This window comes from Alligator mississippiensis, chromosome 6 (genome assembly GCF_030867095.1).
Source record: "Alligator mississippiensis isolate rAllMis1 chromosome 6, rAllMis1, whole genome shotgun sequence".
Lineage (NCBI taxonomy): Eukaryota > Metazoa > Chordata > Crocodylia > Alligatoridae > Alligator > Alligator mississippiensis.
Genome location: NC_081829.1, coordinates 39,119,949 through 39,142,562, shown reverse-complemented (window position 1 = coordinate 39,142,562; position 22,614 = coordinate 39,119,949). Strand labels below are relative to the sequence as shown.

The 22,614-nt window shown below is 41.0% G+C and overlaps 1 long non-coding RNA gene across 1 annotated transcript in view; it reads left to right on the top strand.

The window, feature by feature from the left end:
• Positions 1-17,715, top strand: part of LOC132251257 (uncharacterized) — a 54,981-nt gene extending 37,266 nt beyond the window's left edge. The window contains exons 2-3 of the long non-coding RNA XR_009463212.1: positions 3,408-3,523; positions 15,335-17,715. This is a non-coding gene — a long non-coding RNA (uncharacterized LOC132251257). The remainder of the gene's footprint in view (positions 1-3,407; positions 3,524-15,334) is intronic.
• The last annotated feature ends 4,899 nt before the right edge of the window (positions 17,716-22,614 follow it).

Below are 22,614 nucleotides of genomic sequence, written 5' to 3'. Positions count from 1 at the left end.
GCAGGGGACTTCCATTTTGGGACACACACACTGGTGCCAGGCTGAGCAGGAAGAAGGGCAAGGGGGTGATGCTGCCTCAGATGCAGCAGCATGGCCATGGTGGAGAAGTGTCTTATGTCCTTACCATGGCTCATGTGCCTTTGGCAGTGCTGGCAGATGGCAAACCTGGGATCATCTGCCAAAAATGCTCCCACACTATGCTACTCCCCTACTTCTGGGTTGAAGGCAAGGATCCTGACTTTTCCCCCTTCTCAGCAGGCTGAGGCTGAACAGCAGGAGGAGCTGCCTCAGCTGAGCAAATTGCCTTCACAACCTCAGCCTCCTCTGAGGTGTTGGTTTCTGGAGGAGACCTGGGTCTAGGGGAAACTTAAGGGGTGTGGAGCACAAACTCTGATTCCCCCTCAGTCCCCAGAATTGCTTGAGCCAGTGTGCTCAGCATCCCTGGTTCCAGCTCCAGCTCCTCCTCTGGCAGTGGGAGGCTCATGCTGAGAGCTGAAATTGGGGTGGAGGCGGCAGTGATTCCACTGCTGGTGCCCACTTCTGGACTGAGTGAAGGTGTTGCAGGTACAGGACAACAGGTGCAGACACTGTGCCCACCTCCTGGCTTCCACTGGCAGCACTGATGTCATGGCTGCTCGGGAATAGAATGCATCTGTGTTTGGGAGGGCAGGGCTTGTAGCTCTATCTCTCTCCCTACCCACTCTCCCTTCCCTGCCAGAAGACCTGGCACCTGCCTTTCCAGCATGCTTCATATTGATCTTTCCTGTGCTGCAAAAGGTCTGTGTGTGTGTGTGAATCCTTCTGTATTGTGCGTTTTATTCCCTCTGTTGCGTGCATGCACTGGCCTCTTCTTTGAATGTTTGCTTCGGCATTAAGGGTTATGTAAAAATTGTGTGCTGTCTGTCTGTCTGTCTGTCTTCTTCTGCTGTGATATTTTTCTATATTGTGTGTGTGTGTGTGTGTGTGTGTGTGTGTGTGCATGCAAGCAATCTATGCCTCCCTGCACAGTGATAGATCACACTGGCTGGGAAAACACACCTTTCTTTTTGCAAAGTTTCTAAAAAAAATAAGAGCAAATATAAATTCAAAGAAATAAATTTAATTGTAATACTAAGAATAATGTAATAGAATAACTAAGCTAAGCTAAATCCTACCCACTCCTTCATAACAAGAAAAAGGTGCAGGCAAGTCTCAGTCTGAGCATTCCTCTCTCTCACAGTTGCTGACAGGGAATGAGCTGCAAAAGGCACAGAAGGGCTGCAAACAGTCTTTTATGCTGTTTGTAGTTCTACCCCACAGACGCTGCCATCAGAAAGGTAGCCAGGAAGAAATCCTTCTCACTGGCTACCTACAGACGTCAGTCTTCCCCCCCGCTCCCCCTCCCTCCCCCGCTCCCACTCTCCATCCCTTCCCCACCTTCTCCTCTTCTAATTGTGACTCAAGATGACCAAAGCAGGTCCAAAGCATCCAAAGCAGATCCAAAGTACTTCAGATGCTCCGACCCACTTTGGATATCATTGCTGGGACCCCGCTTCGATCCGGGTGTGCCGCTTCAGATTTGAATGGGATCCGAAGACTTGCACAGCCCTAGTACTTATGACTCCACGATATTTTGACCATTCAGATTTGCTCTTCTATCAGAAGGGGGAATCCATCTTTTCTGAGCACACTGCTGGACAAGAGTGTGATGACTTTACCTGGAAAAACTGCTAAAGGCTGGCAAGGCTTGAGTGGGGGAAGATAGGGCTTAGCCACCACAGCCTTGGAGTTAGTCTCTGGTGCACCTCAGAAGTCTTTCAGCAGACAGCACAGAGCAGTTTGGGGCAGAAGGTGTGGAATAACTATGGGAGTGCGTCTGAAGGGTGCATCTATGCTGCATTGGAGCTGGGGCCCATCACAGTACTTCTTAAATCACACAATGCAAAACTCATTTTAATTATGTCATATCTTTTAGCTACTCCATAGCATACCCATATCTTAGAGTGCTGTAATAACACTGGTTTTTAACAAAAACAACATTTTTTTTTCTCCTTATCTGTACCTCCCACATCTCCTTGCATTTATTGCTGAATGACCCTTCAGATTTTGGAATTTCTGCTAAATGTTGTATGATAGATGACTGTTTATTTGAAGAGACAATGGGCAGTGGTGATTCACTCCACACTAAATTGTTCAATTTATACTGGAACAGTAAGGAAAAAATCCTTCACTTACCCAAACTCAGCAAAATTTTGACACATATATTTTAAATAGAAATCCTGCAGTTATCCAAAGCAGAGTTTTGTTTGTTCTTACTGAAGAGGCAATTCATTTTTAAAATCTATTAAATATTCTTTGCTTACTAAAATGGTACCTTTTATATATTGCTCAGGAAAGATTTGCTTTATAGCTATTTCTTTATGGTATTGCCTTATGGGGATATTATGGTCACCATTGCATCACAAATCCACTAGAAAAAGCAAGATAGTATTGTTTAATTTACTAAACTTTGTGCCAGTAGACTATTTTATATAACAGCTAGTTAATATTGTATGTAAATGTATGGAACATAGACCTCTCTCTCCCCCCATTTATTTATATTCTTGAGTATCTACAGCAGCTTGTAATTATGTTCTTAAATCTCCGGATTGTAATACACTCCAATTGCTTCTCTGCAAATCTAATTTAAGAAAGCTAACTTTATTCCATGTGTTTATTCTACTTTGAAAACCCATTCATGATCTTGTTTTACCACTCTGCAAAATGAGCTTTCCTATAAAGTTTAAATTTTAAATCATTTGCAATTTGCATAGAATAATCTAAACTTGTTAAAGAAATAGCCACCTGTAGCCTAACCACACTTGGGTATGGTATTGTTTTCACTATGGAAATTTCATATCTTATCCAAAAACAGAAGTCCCATATGTATTCAAGGTACTTGAAAATCAAAACTGCACTGCCAGTGAGTCAAGAGTTTCACACTCAGGATAAGTACGGACAATCCAGAAGCCTGAGACTGAATTCATTCAATCTCTGCTGGTTAGTCTAAGCTGCATAGATAGAACCAATAACCAGAAAAGCAGCCACATGCCTGCAGTGGCCCAGACCAGAAGCCAGGGGGCACTAAAGCATGCCTCCCTGCTCAACTGGAGCAGGTAGCTTGGGCCAAAGCTAGCCCCCCCACCACCACCCCCAGGATGGTGGAATTGTGGGAGAGGTACAAATATGCTGGAGGATTGTGAGTTAACTTGATTCTGGAAGGGATTCAACCTAATCAGTTAAGTTTGATACTATATCTATCCAAGTTTATCTTAAACTGGCTTCAGTCATTTTGAAAGTGGTTTATGTGCGCAGAATTTCTGTTGTGTTACAGGCTTGAACCAGTTTCTGATCACTTATACCAGCTTATGCATAACTTTTTTCCCTAGCATCAATGATCACAAGGCAGGAAATAGCTCCCATGGAGGCAGAGGAAGCAAGGCAGAGTAAGAGAATATTGACTGACCTTGGATATGTCACCATTTCCTACTAGAGCAAATTTCAGGTAACTAAAGTCTGAATTGGAATGTTGGAATTTGACATGCTATTTTTAGATAAGTATTACTAAAATTATGTTTTGCTGATCTAGGTGTAAAAGTATTAAATGTGACCATCAAAAACCTATAGCTTGGATACATCTGAAATTCAGCTATTTGAGTGGGTGCAGTTAAAAGATGATGGAGGGCTTTCTTGCTATGGTATTAAATTGCACAGAGGCTTAGTCGGGAAAAATGCTCCTGGGGCAGCCATCCCTTACCCTTCTTCCCCACCAGTTCTCTTTGTCTGCTTTCCTGCTTGCAAATACAGAAAAAGCTGATCAATATCATGGAGTGCAAGAAGTTCTAGTAATCATAAGGCATCTGGATTGTAGGGGGAGCCTCTCAGAGCCACTCTAATTAAAGCACCCACAGAATCATGTGTGTTCAGCATCCTGTGCTTCAAAATGGCAGCAGGGGTGCTTTAAAGCTCATTCAACAAGCTTTAGTTAAAGTGCCTCCACTGCCATCTTGAAATGCGGGGATGCTGAATACATGTGATGTGGATGCTGCTGGAGTGTGCTAATTAGCGCACACTAGCAGAATCTTAGCAGACTCGATTAATCAAGTCTTCTCTGATGCATGCTATTTACTACACATCAGAGCAGAGCTCCATCATGTATATAGATGCCCACAGTTCCCCATATTAGTAATGGACTTTACTGCTGCCAGAAGGGGAACTTGCACTCCATTTTTTGCCACTGATGACCGTATCCAATAGGGAAAAAAAATTACAAAATTAAAAAGCTGAATTTGGCAGCAAAAAAAGGCCTATTGCTCATACTAGCAATGTGTACAATAGCAGGAGACAGTACAGCAGGCAGAAGATAGGCAGAAATAAGGTAAGCAGCAGCTCTAGCAAGAGGTACTCTCTCCCACTTACACTTCCATTGCCTCTTCCCTTAAGTGACATGGACCCTGCTCACCCAACTCACATTACATTATTGAAACTAGGTTCAAATTCCTGGCTCTGACACAAGCTTCTGTCACCCAAAGAAGCTGTCATCATTCTCCTCTTCAAATCTGATGATGAACAGAGCCAAGTGCAGATTAGAATGTTTAAAATTTATTGAACTTTTAACTATGTCCCATATTGCCTGCAGGGTTTTTGAGGCAAAAAACCTAGAGATAAATTATCCTAGGGAACATTTGACAATGGATAGACTGTAAGTTTAGTGTGTTGATTTATACAGGCTAACCGCTTTCTGTGAACACTGGCAAAAATAAGGCAAACTACATGGATTATTAAGAATGGATAATTCTGTTCTAAATAATAAAAACAACAATATCTGTAGCAAGTCATAAGGTCATGACTTCATTTCTTTTTCCTTTAGTCCATGAACAAAGTAACTAATAGGACCTTAGAACTGATACTCTCAAATTCTTTCAGAGTATATATATCAAAACTTCAGTGAACATTGTGGCACTTGAGTTACATTGAGTATAGCCTGGAAGTACTGAGGCAAAGAGCGCATTTCTGATAGTATTTTATTGTGCTTTGTACACCAAAAAGCCCTGTACTATGATTGGATGATGATCCTAGACAAATGTAGATAAGGTATATATAAGTTGCAAATGTTTAGGACTATGATGAAGGTATGATGGATTCCTTGTAACTTGGAGTCTTTAAATCCAAAGTGGTTTGGATGTCTTTCTAAAAGAGATGCTTCAGTTCTACTATAAGGCATGGGCCTGAGATAGGTAAAATTCTATGCTCTGTACCACACTTGATGCTGCAGTCAGACTGAATGATCACTTCTGGCATTAAAATCTAGGAATCTAATATGTATCAAGTTTAAGAGGTCCTCATACTAAGTGGAATCTTCATTTCTGTCTTATCATCACTTGCTCTTACCCTCTTGGTGATGGATCCTTCAATTAACTTTGGAAAATGGAGAACCCAGAAGACGAAACCTATTCATTTTCTAAGACACATTTTTTGTAAGTGTAGGAGCAGTTCTGTTACACACTGAGTGCGCACAAGTGCCCTTAGTACAGGAATAGTACTGCCCTAGAACCATGCAAACATCTCTCTGTGGCCTCAGTGTATTTTGAAACTTGGACAGTTTCAAAAAAGGTAAAATGCACTATTTCTGGGTGAACTGAGTCTATAAATATGATATGCCAAATGCTACAGCTATGTTTATTTAAAAACAAGTATTCTCAAATGTGTTCTTTGCATCCATACGCTCAGGGAGAACAGGGTCTGACATTAAAGAGGAGGGAAGAGGCTGCAAGGATAAGAAGTTGGTGGGGGGTACAGAGGATGAAGGGGCCACCTGACTCCCCAAATTAATTTTCCCTGCTGTAGCAGTGGGAAGTTGACAAATTCAAGAAAAACCTCCAATACTTAGATTCTATACCTGGAAAATAACAACAAATTAATAATTATTCCATATATAAAATCCCATTATTAGGAAGTCATCTTAAAATGAGGGACATCTTACATTCGAGTAAATGCAGTATTTGAAAGATGTCAGGATTCTCCTATATGGAAAATGAAATATTTTAATCTCCTCCCTGCTACCACCCAAACATAATTTGAGGAAAAGTAAAGAGTAATAAAAGTTATGTGATTTCTTGTTAGTGCTGGTGGGCATTCTTTGATACAAGGATGATGGTTTTTCATTAAATAGGGAAGTCGCTGGTGAGTCCATAGATGACTGAAGGGGCTGATCAATATCCACATGTATGACTTCAGATCTGGCAAATAGTTCTAGGATATGGAGAAGATCCTGGTGATGCTGGGTCACAGATCATTCCTTTTGTCCCTCTCATCTATCAGCCCCCATAGTGAGGAAAGTTTGCTTAAAATAATAGATGATTTGTCATATATCATGGCATCACTGAAGACTATTCAGTGCTTGAATTTCCCAGGTATTGATGTTAATATTTCATTTCTCCATATTAACCTTCAAGAGGTCCTTTAATTTCTTCTTTTGCCGATCCCTAGAATAGAGACTGTGAATGCGTTGGTAGTACAGGACCTATTTTGGGAGCTGGTTGTCAGGCATCCTTGTGTGCTTGTCCATTAGATAGCTTTGATTGCACTGAAGGAACTATGCATGTTGTGGCTGTCAACAAACGTTTTAATCTCTTTTGTTTTGTTCTCCCACCATTTGTTCTTTCCCTTTTGAATTTTCCGCTGTCTCTCACCTTTAATGTAGCAATAAATATCTTGATTCTGTTTGGCTTTGATATACTTTTGCCCAGCTTCGAAAGCTTTCCTTTTTCTGTCAGTGATTCTCGTCAAACCAGTCATAATATTTCTGTGTGGAGAAGTCCAGAAATTCTTCACACACCTCATGGATACCTTTCCTGAAGCTTTCCTAATGATCAAGACTATTAAGATCATCAAGGAGGTTAGAGAGCTTCTCACTGAGGCACTGCTGAGATAATTGTTTTTAGCAGGGTCTTTCAAGCACTTAACATTGAATCTCTTCCTTGGTTCCTTGTTTTGTTTGTTATGTGGTAAAATGAAGAGATAAGATGGAATATATCAATCAATGATGCATCCAGCAGACCCCAAAGTGCTCCTAACTCTGGTGAGATATGTATCGTGTCATGAAGATCCCAAGCACATGTTATGATGTAATCAATCAGGTGCCAGTGTTTTGAATGGGTTTGCATCTATGATGTCTTCCATTTGTTACTTTGACAGAATGAGGAGTTTGTGATGACCAAATCATGTTCCAAATGCTTGCTCAGGAGAAGAATTCAATTCTTCTTATTTTTCTCATATCCTATTACCACATTCAAATTTGAGTCCAAAAATGGATGTATATTATTGTATATTATTGCTTGATCTGTAGACTTAGCAAGGTCCTCTTTGGTGCACAGTTCTTCCATATGTGGACATTCCCGTAGGTGTTCTATAGCCTGAAATTTTCCTCCACATTCACACATAGTGTTTGCATCGTTAGTGTCCTCACAGTTGCATGTTAACCTTAGTTTTAGTGTTCCCCTTTTGGAGGTGGTTCAAGCTTCTACCTGTTGACCAATCAAGCTCTGCATCTGCAGGGAGACTTTTGGAAGTTTTAATATATACCCTAACTCCCTCCTGCATCATATCTAGTTCTGACTGCCACATTTTTATTCATGTGGTTGTCAGTGTTTCATCCAGTGGCTTTGTTGTAACAAGGAAACTTTTCTATTATTTTCATCTATTAGGAACCACAATGTGGCCATGCAGTGGATGCATCTCATCCTTGATCTTCCTGGTATATTCATTTTATTTGTTACTGCTCTCCTGATGTCTGGTTGGGTGACTCTAGCAAGTTAGTAGAGACTATTGACAACTGTTGGTTTAAGGCAGGCAGTAATGCATCTGCAACTTTGGTTCAGGATAGTATCTAGCTTCTTTGCGTGTGCCAATCTTTCACAAACTGTGCATGCAAATTCAGTTGTCAAATAACAAAGTGCAAGTGCAGTAATTTGTAACATTGTTGGATGGTCCTGCACTGGGAGTTGACACACTTCTTTAATATGTTGTTCGAGGAACTAACTTTTCACTTTGTCTTTTGTATATGTGTTTTATATGAAAGTGTATGGTCTAGCGTCACTCCTGAGTAGATAGGATTTGGGCAGTAGGTGAGAGCAATTCCATTCCAGGTTAGGGTGAGAAGCTTGCTAGTATCTCAGTTCCAAAGGTGGAAAAAACTAAGCTGTTTTATTTAGACTAGCATCTAGTTGATTTTTCATATATTAGTCTGACAGCTGATTGAACACTGATGCCAACATGGCCTTGATCTGGGCAAATTCCATTTGAATTGACTTTCCCACCCTTTCCTTTTGAAGTGTTCTTTTCCATAGCTCAGATTCTCTGCCTATTTCAGCACTGAAATTCCCCAAAAGAATTATCTTACTTCTTTGGGGGCAGATGACAGGACTTGGTTGAGTTTAGAATAGAATTATTTTGTTTTCTAACCTATATCAAGGGTCAGGGTGTATGCACCGATGACTGTTACATATTGGCTTTTGGTCAGCTCTTCCACTGAAAAATGGTCAGCCATATAAAGTATACATGAAAAAATGCTATCAGGTTTATGCTGATCTTTAAAGTAGTATCCACAGGTATAAGCAAAGAGAAATAATAAATATATATATACATATATATATTTGTATAGCAAAGAGAAAGACTATCCTCATGCTAAAATATGACATGAAGTATTGGAGATAAAGCTGAAAACATATTTACATAAGTGAATAATGGAAGTTAATGTATGATCATCATATTTAAAAAACTGGTGCACTTATTTTTGTTTCAAGATATGGGTTTAGAAGCCTAAAACTTTGTAACTATTTTTGAAAATCTTGGCCAGAATGTGTGAAGGAATTGGTTAAAATTACTACTGGTTTAAAAAAAAAAAAAGCATATTTTGATCATTTTGACCTTTAGTCAGTGTGTCCTTCCAAATATATAATACCATAAATGTGGACAGAATTGCCAGAACCACTCATCGCTGCTGTAGAATATTGACCTGGATTTTTTTCTACCTACTGCTGCAATAACAAAATTACCCACCAAGTTCTGATTTCTGAATGTTTCTACTTGGCAGTAGCTGTTGCTGATGCACAAAGCAGAAAGAACATTGCTTAATTTTTTTTAGACATGTGGATTTAGTTAGCACAGTAAGAGGTTAGAAAGATGTCATTATAATTTGCAAACTCATCAATTTGAAAGCCATGGACTATGAGAATTATGAAAAACCGAGTTGTCATTTATGCAGTGATTTTACTGACTATAACTACACTGAAAAGACAATACTGAATAATTCTTGAACTTCTGTTGCTTCCAGTTAACTATTACTTAAAAAGAAAATACATTGTAATAGGAAAAATGTAAAGGAAAAAAAAAGATTTCGTTAGATTCTCAATTACTGTAAATTGCTGTTACATTAATTTTAATTAGACTCTTTTTCATAGTTTCATAGTAGTTTGAGGTCAAGAGGGACCTAAATAGATCATCTAGTCTAACCCCCCGCCACTGGCTAGAGCACACGCTGGGATCACATGACCCCAGGCAGGTGTTCATCCAACCTCTTTTTTAATTTACCCAAGGTAGGAGCAAGGACCAATTCCCTAGGAAGTTAGTTTCAGATCCTAGCCACCCTGACAGTGAAATAGTGCCTCCTAATCTCTAACCTGAACCTATTCTCTACAGCTTCTGGCCATTGTTCCTCATCACCCCAGGTGCTGCTGGGGGGAATAGGACCCTTCCTATTTGCTGCTGATCTCCCCTACCAAATTTGTAGGCAGCCACCATGTCCCCCCTCAGCCTCCGTTTGCTGAGGCTGAACAGGTTGAGGTCCCTCAGCATCTCCTCATAGGGCGTGCCCTGTTGCCCTCCAACCAAACAGGTAGCCCTCCTCTGGACCCTCTCAAGGCAGGCCACATCCTTCTTAAAGTGCAGTGCCCAGAACTGGATGCAGTACTCCAATTGAGGCCAGACCAATGTTGCGTAGAGGGGGAGTATCACCTCTCTGGACCGGCTTGAGATGCTGCTATTTTGGGGTAAAGTCTGTGTTGATCCCTAAACCACTGTCCAAAGCAATAATGATTCTAGAGTGGGCATGTGTAAAATCCATTTTTAGCTGCTATATAGGCAGGTAAAGTTTGTTGGTTAGGTTATTGGGAGTAAATCATATCTGAACTAACTTGGATTCATATTCACCCCTAGCTTCTCCTGTTCTTTTCCTGATCTTTTATTGCCCCCCCCCAACCCAATCCATATAGCTGAGAAGCCTATCAAGAATCTGCCTCTACATAATATGGGTCACACCTCCATTCTTCCCTTAGGTTAACCTTTCATCTTATTTTGGCCTGCATCCTCTATACACAGATATTCCTGTTCAAACAGGTTTTTCCTCTACAATATGATGTTCATATATATGTGCAAGTGTGCACAAACATTCCTTTGCTATCCCCAAGCTTTTCCACTGAAAAAATGGTAAGCCATATAAAGTACACATGAAAAAATGCTATCAGGTTTATGCTGATCTTTAAAGTAGTATCCACAGGTAAGCTGAACATTTCTAAATAAGCAAATTTTACAGTAAAAATGATGACTGTTGGTCCAATTCACAAACTGTTTTTCACAATTCACAAACTGTAAAAAGCACCATTAGTTCAGAAAAAAACATGCAGAAATGAGTAAGGGATGCAGCACCAATTAATGCAGCACCAATTAATGCACCAATTATTTTTAGCCAAGGTATTTACCAAATGAAGATCTGTAGGAATCAAAGAAAATAGAAAGGATACTCCTTAAAAAAAATAAAGTAAAAACATCCACTCTAAGTAGCCTTTTTATGTTACCACATTTATTCAAATATAAGATGATCCTGAATATAAGATGACCACCTAAAAATTAGATTCTATACATGGAAAAATTATAAATTAATTATATTTTCAAAGGTATAGCATTTAACCATTGGAGGTTTGCTTTTTATTTGTCCACATCTCACTACCACAGCAGGAAAATAAAGCTGGGAGGTCAGGTACCCTCTTTGCCCTCTCCCCCACACCCAAACATCTTTCTGAGCCCTTTCTCTTTCTACTTACTGTCAGACCCTGCTGTCATTGAACACATGGAAGTGATGGGCAAATTTGAAAACACTGACTTTGAAATAAACATACCTGTAGTAATTTGGGTACCCATAGACTTCATTCATCCAGAACTGATGCAATTTATCTTTTTTTGAAACTGATGCAAGTTTTAGCACAGGTACACCATACATACCCCTTTTAAGCACCACTTCTGTGCCTAGTTACATATGGTACAAAATATACATGATTAGTATTAAGGCCAAAAGGTTCATGATTTACCATAGAGTTAATTGGGCCAGGCATTCAAGCCATGGTGATGCCATAGATCAGCAGTGCTCAGTATATGTGTATTTTCCAGATACCCACCCAACAAAGGATTCATGTACTACTTATGCCCTGGGTGTTCTTGTCACAAATCCTGGGATCATCCACAAATTATATGCAGATGAGGAGCAAGGCAACTTGGTCAGCCCCACCTTATGGAGGGCACCCACACTAATCATATGTAACATGTTGAGAGAGGGGGTGACAGAGGAATTCTGTGTGAACTGTTTTGTGTCTCAGTTGCTGATATTTGCCAGACATTTAGGCTCATGAAGAAATAGGAATCACTGGAAATGGGAAAGAAAGACATAACTCAACTGTGGGAGTAAAGAGGGAGTTGAAATGCATTCAGTGTAGTGAAGTATATTGAGTGTAGCTCACCATGACTTAAAAAAAGAGTCAGTACTAAGGGGGACTGAGAACAATGGGTACTACCATGTATCTTATCCAGCTGAGCTATATTAACCTAGTCTTGTGGTAGCTTCACATAAGCATGTTTGTCCCATATGAATGTGCTTTATATTCATTCTCAGTGTTAACTTCATTTAATCAATTTCATAGTTCATTTCCATTTCTGAGGACATGAGGTTTCCTTGTATGTAAATGTAAGATGAAGAAATTTTCTCCCCTTGCTGACTGGAGGAAAAAAACCTTGTCTTATATTCGAGCAAATGCGGTATATATCATGCCAGTTTAGATTACCTATGCTGTGTTAACATTTTTGTAACCCAAAATTTAAGGGTTTTTTTTCTTACATGATGTTTTTATATTCAGGAACAAGAAGGAAAATTTGTAATTAACAAGATATAGAAATCGTTAAACTCTTTAGTCCTGAGATAAAGAAAATGTATTTTGAAGAGTAACTGTCATGAAAGTGAAATGGAGGTCAGGTTGGAAAATGTGTAATCTGTGCAATATAAAAAGGTGTCATTTGGACAAGATTACTCTGTGTGTGTATGTGTGAGAGAGAGAGAGAGAGAGAGAGTATGCATGTGCAAGCAAATGAGCAGTGATAACATAAAAGTCTAAAGAGAGTAAATAAAGAAAAGGTCATTAAAAAGACTAATTAGGCATCAGAGGTTGTGAGATGCAAAAACACTGAGGTTAACATTTCTGATGGAAGACCCTGACTGTGCTGTATTTGCAGCTGCATCCTTTTTCATATTTCTATATTTTAGTTCCTTTCAGAGTCTATTTGACTTAATTAGTCATTCCCTGTCACTGTACTCAATTAGTACAATCCCTTCCATCATGCCCCAGCTGGCAAAAGACATTAAATAATTTTTCCTTGCAGTTTGAATGTTAAACTGTAGGTATTACAAACTGTTTATTGTAAGTCCTACTTAATCTTTGAATCTTTTAATATTCATTCCTTTCTTTCAAGCAAAAAAATAACTAAACAAAGCCACCAAGCGCACTACCTGCAAAGCCTTTCAAAGTGTTAAAATATAATATACAACATGAAAAAAGGTTAATCATGTTCCACAATTTTAGTTATAAAATTATTAGTGTTGAGCTCCCCAAATTAAGAGCTGCAAAAATATCTGGCTGAAAAATTTCAAGCATAGACCGTAAACCTAGTTTTACAACATTTGAAATCTAGGTACTTGGCATAGCTCTGGTGCAGAGTTATAGAAACATATGTCTAAAAGTAAGAAAAAAACCCAAGATCTTTCTTGTTTTCTGCTACTGCAACAGCACTGAAAATTTCAAATATGAGTGTGCTTTTCCTTGGAAACTGTAGAAAGTGAACATGAAAATACTATAGAGAAGTATTTCATTCAGACTTTAATCTATTTTCTGAATATGTGCAATGCTTCTCATTACTATTTTGATGTGCACTGTATTAATGCCTAAATGTAGTGACCAAAATTGGGGTTTCATTTTACAATATTCTTGATTTACAAAGTTAAAGAGAGAAACTTGCAGTCAAAAGGGCAGGTTAAGAAATGGCAAAGTTGCTTCAGCTCTTTGGACAGTGTGTTGTAAACTATTTCATGATTGGAGACAGAGTAGGAACATGATCTTGTATTGGAGGTTTCTAGTCATCTATACAAACATAATATTCACACAGTGGAGGCAATGTAATTTTATTTGTTATTAAAAAATACAAAGTTGAACTTGAGCCCTTCTCAAAGTTTACATACAAAATAAAGTGGACCCTAATGCTGGCAGAAGCATCCACTGAATCTTGTACTACTGCTTTCCACACACTCAAGCTGCATATACATGTTCAAATCATTCAGAAGAACTCTCACAGGTTTGTTTTCCTGAGAGGAACACTTACCTGTACAGAAGTTCAAGCAGAGAAGCAAAAAGCCTGTAGTGCTGCCACTTTGCTGCCAGCAGTCCCTAGATCAGCAGTTCCCAATCTGGTACATGTGCCACCAGTGGTATGAAGGCAACCTGTCAGTGGTACACATCAACAGATTTATTATAATCACTTTATATGGCAAAAATGTCCTTGTGGTACTCAAGGTTGAACTGAAAAGTTTGCTGGTGGTACTTAAGGTTGTATCATTTTACATTGGTGGTGTACAATCTCTTCAGTTTGAAAACCGCTACCCTAGACTATGAATCTCAAAGAGTTTTGCGGGCTTCTCTTTTTCTGCCCGGCAATAGTGACATAAACAAGGGCACAAGTCAGTACTGATTGGATTGCCATCTCAGGGTCTCACGCCCTAAGGAACTCCAGCTCATAATCCCACTTCCCTCCCTCCCTTTGGTGGGACTTTGACAATGGAAATCCTGAGCTTGTCCCCTCTCTTGTCAAAGAGCTGTGTGTCCCAGAACTAAGTGCAGCAGTCCCAGCAGGGGTCTGCTATGTCAGGGAAAGGGGCAGGGGTTGCCACATTGTGGAGGGGAGATGGCAGGTCTGTGCCTATTCCATGCACAGGGCTCTCCTCCCTGAACTCTCTACACTGTATTCCAGCCCAGCTGGAGCCAGGTAGGGACCTATACTTTCCAACACCTAAGTCCTGCAATTAGGCTGAGGTTACCTGGGTAGGTAGTGTGGGTTGTCTGGTTCTGGTCTGTCCTGAGTGGACCCTGAGCCACTGAAAAAACTAGGAGCAGATCATGCTCCCTAAGTGCTTCTCCACCGGACTTTCCCAAACCAAAGCACTCAGGAGCATTCTGTACCCCGCTTAGCTTGCACTGACACATGCTCTCCATGGCCCTGTGGGAAAGGGAGATTTAGGGAGAAAAGTTATTTTTCTCCCAGAGTGACCACTTTTACTCTGGGAGAAAAATTGTGAACTTCTGTACACTCATGGTTTCTCCTAAGACAGCAGGGACTCTCTCTAGAGAAAGTGCACATCTGCCCATAATCTCTGGTGCTAGTTGCTTTCACATTTAAATTTACTGCTTGTTCTCTTTCACTAAGTTAGTGATTTACTGATTGCATGAGGCAGGATGCTTTATCTTTATAAAAATTCAAATATATAGATATATGTCTATAATAAGAAACACTCTTTTCAGTGTCGTACTACCCAATAAAATAATCTTCTCAATGTCAGTAGTAATTCTATTTTGGACACCACTAAATTTATTTCAGTAAGCACACTATTGCCATGTGCCCCTTAAAAAAATAGTTTTTTTAATCTATTTTTGACCAGAAAACTTGTCTCTAAATAGGAAATACAGAAATGCCTACATATATTATTCAGGCCACTGCTCTCTTGTTCCTATATAATTATTTATAAATATAAATGGCATAAAGTACAAAATAACCTTTCCTTTAAAAAAAATGCCATGGTTAGATTAATACTGTGACTCCATTGTGGAAATAATCATGCCACTATATATGAGAAAATCCTTTTATTTTTTATTTATTATCTGCTTTATGATTGCCTTTTATTTACAACATCATGTGCATATGACCTGTAAAATGTTATTTTATTCCTCAGCTCTCTCTTTTGAAGGCACAGAAGTCATACTGTTCACTAATAGAGACTTAACTGCAACAGATGAACCATTTCTTCTGCAACTGTCTTTCTTACAGTATAATGTGCTAATTTAGTTCTCACTTTCAGGTTCTACTTAGAATGGAAAGCTTAAAAAACAAACCTATTTATCATTACCTGAAATTCATGGGGCTGTATTGTTCACATATATATTCTCAGGGTGTGGTATGTCTCACACCCTGTGCCTGGAAACGTTTTGCCAGTCACCTCCCCTGGCAAAGATCCTCAGTGATGGGCAGGAACTGGAGAATGTTGAACACTTGGCACACCTTGGCAGCCATCCCTCAAAAAAGGCCAACATCAATGAGAAGATCCAGTATAGGATCTGATGTACCATCTCTGCCTTTGGAAGACTGAATCATCGTGTGTTCAATGATCTCGACATCAGGACTTGAACAAAGCTGTGGTAATCCCAACTCTCCTCTACATCTGTGAAGCTTAAGTGTCCTACAGGGAGTACATGAAATACCTGGAACGCCATCACCGCCACTACCCCCAGAAGATTCTTGGCAAGTGGGATCATCACATAAGTGCCAGTGTCCTCACTCATGCTAACACCACCAGTATGGAAGCATTGATTATCCAACATCAGCTGTGGTGGACAAGGCACTGTATGTACATGACTGATGTACATTTACCAGAACAACTGAAATATTCCCAACATAGCCAAGGACAAAGGACATGCAGCAGCCAGAAGAAATGATTCAAAGACACGGTTACAAAATTAGAACCCCAGAGGGGAACTCATCTGGGGTGGAAGATAGGCAGAGCTGGTGCGAGACCATGCCAAGCCAAGAGAGAAACAGGCATGGAGCCATGGCTGGAGAAACTGTCATGGCAGAGAAAAAACCCCCCAAAACCCAGATGATCTGAGAGGAGCCAGGATCAATTCCCGCACCAGTGTGGTCATGCTTTGTGGTCACGTGCTGGTGCCAATTCGCCGGCCTGCCCATGGAACAAGGGATAAAAACCCTGCTGGACAGGAAGCCTGGGGGACTGGAAGTGCGCTCCCCTGCAGGCACTCAGCAGCTCAGCACAGAGCTGTGCCCCAAAGAGGGAAAGCAGTGGCAGCCCCAAGAGGGGATTTTGAGAAATATTACAAGCCCAGAAGGGCAGCATTACTTACCTGAAGCAGATACGTGGATTCCTGATGTCTCCCAGACAGATTGGGTTTACCAGGAACCTGTGGAGAGAAGGAGAGACAGCTGTCCATGCCACAATAATGACAAACAAAGAGAATTGAAACCAACACTGGGAGGCAAGGTAACCTCGGGCCAGGTACTGGCCAAATCAACCCTACTGAGGCAAGACCCGAGTGAGGTGAACTGATGTCTATGCACTGTATACCATTTAAAATGGCCAAGACACATACCAACACCATGATCAAACCCAGAAGATTGGGATTCAACATCATTGGTTGGCATTAGGTGGGGTGTAGGGGAGGCCAAAACGGGAAGATTGACAGGAAAATCAGAGGAGGGAACCAGGAGGAACAGAACATACATCTTCCTCCCTACTAAATACATTTATTCCAGCTAATCATGGCAGGTGAGAGCCACTGAGGACCCTCTGGAATCTGTCTCAATAACTGACCATCCTTTCTGTGGACAACAGCAACATCCAATAAACCGGCATGGACAAAGTGCTCTGGTGAATGGCACGGTTGCTTACAGACACCCTCAAAGCGAACATTAAGAAGTGTGGCATTAACACCACAAACTGGGAAAAACTAGTCAGGGACAGGGCTACATGGCAATGCTTTGTGAAAGAGGGTACATCTTTGAGGAAAACCGTCCTGCTGTGGAGGCAGAAAAGTGACAGAAATGAAAGAAAAGGAAACAAGACCAAGAAATCCATGGTTCAAACCTCCCTTTAACCATCACCTGTGGCATTTGCCAGAGAGTTTGTGGCTCTAGGATCAGCTTTCTTAGCCATCAATAGACTCATTTACAACCCTTTACTTGACCTGTGTAAGTGATCATCCTTGAATGTGAGGGATTGCCAACTCTGAGTATATATATTATAATATATTGTAGCACTTAGTGAGAACAAGTATATGTATACTGTAGACATGCAATTGTTTTAATTAGTATATACAAGAGGACCTGGGAACACTTAATTATATGTACTGGCCTTGGGAGCTGTGGCATATATTATACAATTATACACAATTGTATAATATGCCTGTATCATGACTGTAAGTAACACAGCACTATGTGATGGACTGTAAGTAACCCATTTAGCACTATGTGCTGGCTTACCATGGGTGTTAGTGACTAGAATGTTTGTAGACAATAAACTCAAGTGAGTCTTTGTCTTTTGAACTGTGCCTATGGTCATTCTTTCTGTAACGATGTTTGTTAATGGATAGTGTGGCAGAGGACAAGGGTACCTGCCACTTTAAGGGGAGTTGGCAGGTTGTGGAACAGCTGACAGGTGCAGTCAGGCACAATTAGGCAGCCATCTGATGGCTGAGAGGTCTCCTGAATGGAAGAGAGCTAAGCAGCTTGGGTATAAGCCCAGACACAGGGAGCAGGGCTGCCAGTTGCAACTGGGAAGCCCTTCAGACAAACATCAGTAGTTGCAGCTCTCTTGGGAAGGGGTATAGCTGGGTGAGCCTGGAAGAAACACAGTCCTAGGACAGCTGCAGGCATGAGTACCACTGTAAACCAGGTAGTAGGCTCAGGGGAAGTCTGTGGTTTGGGAAGGTCTAACACCAGGTGGAGACCATCTGGGTCTGAGTAGCCCAGTTGAGCTTGGCTGGTACATCCCACTAGGCTGTGGGGTAAGTTTGTCTCCTTGAGGAGGAGTGGGGACAACCAGAGGAAAGGGGGAGCTAGTAGGGGCAGGAGGAAGCTCCAGAGGACCCAGGAGAGGTTTCTTAATATAGAGAAGGCTTTACACAGGTGGGCTAGATTAGTGAAGGCCCAAGACCATTACAGTCTAATATGCTGCCCAGTGTACCTAGGATGAGAGTCTGGCTGTGGCTGCCTGAGCAGCTGGAAGAAGGTTCAGCAAGAACAAGGGGAGTAGAGTCTGGGGCAGCTAAGACCCAGGTTTCCCAGGGCGAGAGACTCTGGGAGAGCAGGGGAGTAGCTCAAACCCAGTCCTGGCCTGAGAAAATCATCAGGAGAGAGACAGAGCCTAGGGTACCTGTGCTTGGAGTTAGATTAGAGCACAGGCAGATGAGCAGCATGGAAAGGGCCATGACTCTGACAAGGAGGTCGAATGGCCTGGTGATTGTGGGCTGTAGAGACATGCCAGGAGTAATGGTAGTGAGGGACCAGTGGCAGGCAGACCATTTACTTCCTTCAGCTGGCTTGGGCAAGGCCAGGGATCCAAGGTGACCTGAAGAGCTAAGACTCACTGAAAGAGGTGAACCAGCAACAGGCAGCCCAGTGCCCCAACTGGCCCAACCTGGGACCAGGGCCTTATTGACCAAAGGTCCCTAATGCAGCAGGGACCACAGATGGGTGAGGGCCTGGACACAAGGAGACATAACAAAGAAGTCCTATAGGTAACTCCTGGAGGCCACAGGGAGATAAATTACGTGGCAGAGGAAGTTGTAGGGCAGATGAGGGTTGGTCCAGAAGTAATATCACACTAAGAGGGAACGGTGAAGTAGGTAGACTCTAGGGCAGCTCTGTGCGGGTCCATTAGTCCTGGGCACAAGCTAAAACCACACCCTGCTGGGGTTGGATGGTGCAGTGGGGCTGCCTATGGTGGGATGGTCTCCAGGAAATGCCACACCTGTGCTGCTCCAGTGAAAGGTGGGTTACCCCTATAGCAGGGACAGGTGTGGAGCAAGCTGAGAGAGGCCTGTTATCACCTGTATGGCCAGGAGAGAGATGCCTGTGATCACCTGGATGGCCTGGGGAAGCTGAGAGAGGCTGGTGATCACCTGGATGGCCAGGGAAGCTGAGAGAGGCCTGTGTTAGTTCTAAAGGTAGGAGAGAGTGTATGCCTGATAAGGGGCAGGGTGGCAAGCTTGATGACAGGGCAGAGTGGTGAGCCCAATGAGGGCAGGATAGTGAGCCCCAAATAGGGGCAACAATTATGGATGCACTTTCAAACTTATGGAGCAGCAGATTAGGTAGGGAAAGGGGATCTGAATGGCACTCAGGGAGGATGTAGGGCTAATCTGCAACATTCCCTCTAAACTGCATGGCATGGCTGTGCAGCTTAGAGGGAACACTGCTAATTTGTGTCATGCCTGCCAAAAAATGATTAGCTCCCACTGGACTAGATGATGATATATTTTCCCCAGATATAACCACAATGACCCTAAATTTCTAATTGAAAATGGAGACAATAACAAGACTCTGGTACTCAAACTATGTTTCTTGGTCATACTGCTTCTTGTGGTTTTCTTAGATTAAATACTTCACAAAGTCCTGTGACAATGTGGCAGCTGCTGCAAGTCAAAATGGAACTTTCATTGGTACCCTATTCCCGTATGTGCTGTTCATCTTTGTCACTTTCTAATCCTTGACCATATATTTGCTGTTATCCACAAAATACAGATTGTGTGCTATACCTCTCATGAAGTATGTAACATGAACAATCCATAAAACTCTAAAGCACAGATAGCTCGATAAAATAGACAGATTAGATATTGTTAGACCCCGACTCCACGTGGTGCCCAACGACTAGGGAGACAATGATCCAGTTAGCCAGAGCAAGCAGGAAGCAAGCAGGGAGCAAACACCAGCACACATTTCTCACAACAGCTTTATTCAGAATGGAGACAGCTTTGGGAAGCTCCCTCACAGACACACAGCCTGTGAACATGGGGAGCAGCAGTGAATATTAGTTCTTTTCACATTTTATACACCTTGGTTCATACTTATTAACATTCACTCCACCTTTGTCCTCCTTTTGTTCCACCCATATCTCCTCCTATCTCAAGCTCCACCTCTGTTTACTGTTTACTTCATTAGCATGGGGTTGTCTATGCATTTCACTCATTTACATGCCTCTCTACCAAGAGTGCATGCTCAAGACTTTGACCTCCACTTCCTCCGGTCACTTGCTGGTTCTTTCTGGTTTCTTGCTGACTCCTTCATCTCCAAGGTCTTGCTTCTGCTTTATCTCCTGACGATAGCTGGTGGGCTGCATCTTGTTCTTCTTATACCATATATTCTACACACTATCCCATTGTTAGGAAACTGCTTGCCTAAGTGTTTGCAATGTTACTTTTAAAATATCATCCTGCCTTGTGACCAGCAGCTCTGCTGAAGCCACAGAATAAAGCCTTTATTCAGCTGCAAATCAAGTGCTTCCCAAGATTCAAATATTGTCACCCTAACAGATATGTGCAGATTTATGCCACATACTTCCTTTTCTAATTGTAAGCTACTGCCTTTTGTCTTGTATCTAAAGCAAAGAGCAGCTAGACCAATTTGTATTTCATCCATTTTCCTTCATCCCCAACATGATATCTCTTACCCTGAATGCCTCTGTGACAGTAACTAATAGGAAAGCTGTGTAGAAGTGTTGAACTGTTCCTAATGTCAAATCAGTGCCAAGAAATTCCCCAGTAGTTATAAAGCCTTCTTTATGAATTTTCATTTCTACGTAGGATAGCTTTTATAATCTTTGCAATCTCCTATGCCTAATGAAGGGTGCCTGTGCCTGAAAGTTTGAAAATAATTTTTTTTTTTTTTGTGCAAATATCTAGTTGGTCTAATAAAATATATCACCTCTGCCATGAGTTTTGATTCCCTTTACCTCTACACCAATATGGTTACAACCTGGATACCTGAAAGAATAATTGTTCATTTTCACCAGTTTTAAAATGGTCAAAGGAAAAGAGACGAAAATGTACTTTTTAATTAAATAAGTTGAAATTTATTTTATTGTTAATTTTCAATTTCATTCCATTATAATGGTTTTGTTTACTTAAAAAGCAGATAAAGATTAGATTTCCCCGTACCTATTATAGCAATGAAATTCTGTTTGTTGATAAGATGTTTATTCTGAAGCATTTCCCCCCCCTCCTCCCCCAGGTGCTGCTCCATTCTATTGAGACCCTAACCTTGGCAACTTTAATGTTAAGGAGAAATATTAGTATTCTTCTGTTGCCAGTGTTGACTTGCCTTTTACTTTTTGACTTTACATTTTTTTCTATGTAGCACCTTAACTGGAACAACAATAACAGCCACGTAACAAAGCAAATAAAGCAGAGGCTTATCAGACATGTATCCTGGGTGGTGGAGATATATGGGGCACTGTCAGTTGCTATACTGCTAGCAGTGGCAGTAGCAGCTGGACCAACAGCACACTGGTTGCAGTTTTTTGTGCATCATCCCTCCCTGCCTCCAACAACTCAGCTTCCAGGACTGGTGCCTGGTCACCCCTGAAAGACAACTCTGGAAATTCAGCTAATACTACCAATTAAGTTAACAGTATGTTCACTTCTTTTATTTAAATATATATACAATGCTGGCAACATCATAACGAATCTTGACAACCATCTGTTCTGTTTTAGTTTACCTGGACTTAATAACAGTCAGTAGAGGATTCCATTTGGATCAGGCTAGTTGAAATCAAACCTGCTGTTAAACATAATTCCCTATTTTATTGAATACCACTTCTTTAGTGAATGGGACATATTTCTTATTTTACCAGCATTAACTCACACCAGGTCCTATTATGTCCCCATTTTGATCTATCTTTCCCTGTACACATGAACACCTTTTTATACCTTTTGTGCATTTATTTCTCTTCATTCAAATTCTTCCTAAAAACCTCCTTGTCCAATAATATGTACAAGAAAGCAGCCAATGGAAGACTTGATGCGAAGACCATTCAAGTCAGTGGTTTTACATTGATTTCAAAAAGCTTTGAATGAGATTTTAAGTCACTTATTTTTTATTGTAAAACTAAAAAGAGAAGGAACATTGACTTTACACTGTGTTGTGCTGTATATCAGCTTGTGCTGAGTGACTTTGTCACTGTTTACACAGTTTCCTTAGTTATAACAGATCTGGGTAGCTTTGTAAGGTCTTCAAGTAAGAACCTTTCTTTTATTTACTCTGACACCCCTGTTTTAAACAACTTAGGTTCTTTAAAATAGTCAGTTGAATTCATGATGGGTTGAATTGAATGGCAGACTGCTTCCAATGACCCACCTTGCATCCATGCTTAACTACAATAAATACCCCAAATAATGCTCTTCTTTTTAACTGCTTTAAATTATATATTAATAATTACTTATCTGG